The sequence below is a fragment of the Prionailurus bengalensis genome, chromosome A1 (genome assembly GCF_016509475.1).
Source record: "Prionailurus bengalensis isolate Pbe53 chromosome A1, Fcat_Pben_1.1_paternal_pri, whole genome shotgun sequence".
Taxonomy (NCBI): Eukaryota; Metazoa; Chordata; class Mammalia; order Carnivora; family Felidae; genus Prionailurus; species Prionailurus bengalensis.
Window position 1 is genome coordinate 39,849,688 of NC_057343.1, and position 5,261 is coordinate 39,854,948.

General features: G+C 38.9%; 1 pseudogene; it reads right to left on the reverse strand.

The window, feature by feature from the left end:
* Positions 1-2,167: 2,167 nt before the first annotated feature.
* On the reverse strand, positions 2,168-3,080 carry LOC122478389 (annotated as a pseudogene).
* Positions 3,081-5,261: the final 2,181 nt, after the last annotated feature.

Below are 5,261 nucleotides of genomic sequence, written 5' to 3' on the forward strand. Positions count from 1 at the left end.
GGAATATTATTAGAAAAGGTCTATTAATGTGTTGTCATATGAGGAGATCTCTGGAAGAACAGGTTCATGACTGTGAACTCAGCTCCTGACACACAGGTGCACTTAATAAATATTTGCAAAATGAAACTACAGTACATATACTAGTATACTAATAGTGGCCTCATGTGCCACATTGATCCTCATTTCCTATGTCCCAGTTTTACATGATTTATTTTATGTCTTTAAAATATACTATTTCTTTTCTTTTTTTCCCTTCCTTTCTCCTGGAATTCCCTTATCATCTTACCAAGTTGACTCCAATTAACTCTTAAGGTCCCAGCCTAGAGTGTCATTGTTTTCCAGGCAGCTGTTTATGCCTCACATGTCCATGTTACGTTAGCCTGTTACACATTCATAGAATAACCTGTGGTATCTTTCTCTTATAATACCCAGATTGAATGCATAAGGATTTATTTTATTTCCTTCTTTTTAATGCTAAATCATATTTCATTGTATGTATAGGCCATAGTTTCTCTTCTGTTCATCTGTCTATAGATATTTAAGTTGCTTCCATATCTTGGCTATGATAAGTAATGCTGCTGAACATGGGAGTGTATGTATCTCTTCAAAATACTGATTTTACCTTTTTTGGATATATATCCCAAGGTGGGACTACTAGATCATATGGTAGTTATACTTTTAATTTTTGAGGAAACTACATGCTGTTTTACATAAGCTAAAGCCATTTGTATTCCCACCACCAGTTTAAAAGTGTTTAAACTGCATTTTTCCAAGCCTTGCCAGTGCATGTTACTTCTTATCTTTTTTAAAGCTTATTTTTTTAAATAATTTCTACACTAAGCATTGCAAATATCCAGTGAGAATTATTGGTGTATTCCTGTTTTCTTGGGTTAATATGGATATCAGTGAAGAAAGGATGATCTGATTGAGTGGGAGAGAACTGAAAAAAATTATAACTCTTACTGAGGTCATAGTAGTAAGCGTTAGGAAGAATTAGGAACTGTAAGATTTAGGAAGACAGAGAAAAAAATGTGTATGGCCAGAATATTGAAAGTTATGATTTCAGAGATACAAATATAGAACTATAATAACCCATAGCCACAATATTACAAAGTATATATTATTTAAACAGTGAAAACACTAGTAATAGAGAAATCAGATAAAATATCACATAGATTTATTTTTATTAAATATTTCACTATTTTTAAAATGTCATTTTTAATGTGAATATGAGTAAGTAGCTTCACATGTTTTACTCTATAAGAAATCAATCAAATCTTAAGTTGATATTCTTAAAAGTAGATTTAACAGGCAAGTTGGTTCCATTAGATTCTGAAAACAAATAAATTGATATTATGTCAAATAATTTTGGCAAGTGCTGCATACCCTACCTCCCCCTTAGCTACCCAAAGCTTAAAAAGACTGGAGGGTTTGATAAGTCCTGCAGTATAGCAATCTCTTTAGTTTTCAACATGTATATCACGAAAATGATTACAGGACCCCTCCGGCCAGACATTAGCAACTCTTACAATATTCTGAACCCTGTTTCTCAGAACACTCTTTGCAAATCATTGTTGTAAGCTAAACAATATACATATGTATGTATGTATGTATGTATGTATGTGTGCATGTACACAGATACTTACATCTCAGACAATTTACTGTGTCCAAGTAACAAGATTGAATTTCTATGTCTGGAAGCTATCCATGAATACAACATGTCCATTCAGTTAGTCAAAATGAGCTCCCCAGCCAGGATGGATGCTCTTTAGTCAAATTCCTGTAGGAATGAGTGGGAAGGTTCTTTCCTGCTCAGTTGGGTGGTCTGCTTCCGCAGTCAACCTACGAGCCTGTGTCTTGTTGCTGGGCTGGAATGGGTTCCTTGATTCATCCTAATCTGTGAAATGCCAGTGTTATCCACAGTTTGAAATAGGTCTGGACTAAAAGGGTAAGACAAAAGCTTGCCATTTCAATTTGCCAGACGTTGCTGCAAGTACAATACTGAGCCTCTTATTAAAAACTAAGTGGTCTCTGCTCTGAATGAAAGGGCTAAATGTGATTGTAAGTATCCCTTCAAAAGAGCTGATTAATTTCCTAAAATAGGGGCAAACAGTGGCAAGGAATGTAACCTTGATCACCTACATCACATGGCCTGGCATGAGAACACTCAGATGATCTGTACCACTGTTTGTTTGTTTTTTTTATTTGTTTGGTGTGGTTCCTGCATATGGGGGACAATCTTTTTCCATTGGAGAAAATAATTGCCCTGCCCATTTTCACCACACTTCTGTGCTGTGGTATGTTTCATGCAGGTAATTCCTTCTTTCCTTCTGCCTCTAGTTTATCCCTCCTCTTACAAAGATGTTGGTATTATCTGGCATTCATATAAAGAGGCTCTTCTTCAAGCCTCTCTGTCCCAGGTAGAGGGATTCCTTGGATAGGATGCACAGATTCAGCACCAAGCACCATCATTAATTACCATCCCTCCTGAATTGACCATGTGGCCTGCCATTGGTAGATTTACAGTGGTGGGCCCTTGCCCACTGCTGGTTTGTTGGTATTGGCCTCTGTCTGAACAGTCTGAGCCTCTGCCAAACTGGCTGCTGACATGGTGGTCACGCCTTGGTAGAGAGTGATGCCATCTGCATTAACTGGCTGATAGAAGATGGTCTGTCCTTCAACAGTCTGTGCTGCTTGCTGCTCCGAAACAGTGATCTGCTGCCGTGTTTGTTTCTGGCTGGCGCTGAAAGCTGCCTGTAGCTGCTGAATGATCATCTGCTGAGTAGGGTCCTGTTGGCCCTACACCTGCAACATTTGTCCTCTGTTTTTTCCCCAGTGCTGGATCTATCTCTACAGATCCAAGAAAATCTGCTACAAGTTCTGTGTCCCAGATACAGGTTCTTTTGTGATAATGTGACCTTGTCTACAAGGAACAGTTTAGGCAATGGCCAGTTGATGTGATTAATTGGCCAGTGATTAACACTGACTTACACCACTCATGGATGCCCCTGGACCTGCTACCGAATCTGGCAATCTACTTTGTTGACATACATATTGCTATTTGCTGCATTCTGTTCCATGGTCCAATTAAGTCAGAATTCCATTCACAAAGAGCTTCACTCTGGAGGTCCCAGAAAACTGTGAAGAACACCGCAGAGTTCAAGGGAATTTGTGGCAAGACCCCTTTGCACGTGGAACCTACCTGGACCTAATGGTGAAGGCGAAAGGGACACATCTCCACTTGGCACTAGCATTCTGCAAGGGTCAAGACCCCTCAGTGTACCTGTTCTAGTGGTGACATCCCTGCATGGGACTGGCCACTGCAGGTCTTCCTTGGACTGGAATGCCCAGAGGCACTTACTCATGGGCTCTGGGCCAGGGCCACCAACCTCTCTGCATATCTGGTTAGGCTCAGCTCAACTCTAACGGTTTTTTTTTCCAACATATATTTATAGGCACACCCTTCTGCACACTGGACTGTATTACTTTCTGATGGAGATACAAAGATACTTAAGCAAAGATTATTCATAAAAACCATCTATAACACAGGAGGAAAAGTGAGAAAAGCACAGAAAATTCCTATGAAAAGACAAACTATGAGATAAGAGAAAAGTAGAAAGAAAGTTTTAGGGATATTATCAGAGTAACAACCCTGCCTGGAAATCAGAAAATAGAGCACAGAAAGAGCGATATTTGAGCATGGTTTTTAACACGAAAAAGATTTTGATCAAACAAGTGGGGAAAGTATGGAAAACAGATAGGGTGTCTTCTAAGAAGTAGGATAACAGTCCTATTTGGCCATAACACAAGATACATATAAAGAAATTGAACTGAATTGTTGCTGTGTTCTCCCTCAAGATTTGCTTTTTTCTTTCTACTTCTCTGTTGCTCTTTTTGTCTAGTGTGGGCTTCTCATTGCAACCCCTCAAGTCAGTGCTTCCTAGGTATCTGGCCTGTCACACTCATCCTTAGAGCTGACATCCACAGCCATGGCTTCATGAAAACCAGAAAGGCTGAGATGTCCATCCTAAACCAGTCTCCTAAACTCAGACCATTTCACCAAATTCCTCCTAGATTTCTCCCAATGAATGCCCCACAATAACCCTAAAAACATTATGTCGATCATTTCCTCACAAATCTATGTTGCCCTGAGTCCCCTAACTTAATCTATAGCAATAAAATGCTTGAGAAAAACAATAAGGAGGAATCCTTAGGCAACAATCATAATCATATGATGTCACATCTCTAGACAATTTAGAATATCCCTCAGAAATCTTCCACCCAGAGGAAATGAGAGAGAATGACAGCAATCTACTCTAAAGATGGTTATACTGGCAATGGAATTTCCCTGAAATGTGCTTCTGTGAAGTGGAAGAAAAGAGCAGAATAGATTTTCAACTTTAAGGGGAGGCATGCAACACTAGCTGCATAATTTGCAGTGCTCGGTGAAAGATGAACAGTGGGCTCCTTTATTTAAAAATTATTAGGAATTATCAAGTCAGCAACAGTAGAGCATTGAACTGAGTGTCAGTCCCTTCCAAGTGCCAGCCCCGGGCGACTGCACAGCCCACACACCCTGAAGGCATCCGTGTGTGCAAGCCCCATAACCTGCCAGAATTGGTGAGTTATAAAGTACTTGGGGTTCACAGTAAAGGACAATAAGGTTATATTAAAGATAGGAAAGCATTCATAGAAAATTTTTAAAGAAAAGTAAAAGAAAAAAGTGAGCTGTACATGAGAAAAAAACGTGACATCTAAATGTCCACTATTCTGTGCATCCTCTATTCAGTTCTACCATGTAATTGCCACAGGGACGGTGTGAAATACTTTGTAAATATTCACACCAATTAAGGGCTTGTACTTTTACTTTATTAACTCACACCATCCTGCATTCATATCTTTCCTCACAAATATGTTTGACATTTATTCATGTATTTTGTGATCGAGAACTCTCATTGTGCCCGTCAGTATTTGTCTTAAGCTGCACGTGCTTATTTTAAAGAAAATATTCATGAGGCTCCTATAAAGCCTTGGTTTCAATTCTGACATCTTATCTGCAACTTCCTTCATGATAACCTCAGAAAAAAAAGCTTATTATTTCTGTTCATATTCTATTCTGCTCTTATTTAATTCCTACCATTATCCCTCAGTGGTACAAAGTCTTCCATTATTGATCACGCTATCTTTCAAGAAGTAGTGAAAGAATCTTCTGTTGTTTTATTCACTTTCAGTGCTGCACATCTTCATAGTGTCAACTGTGC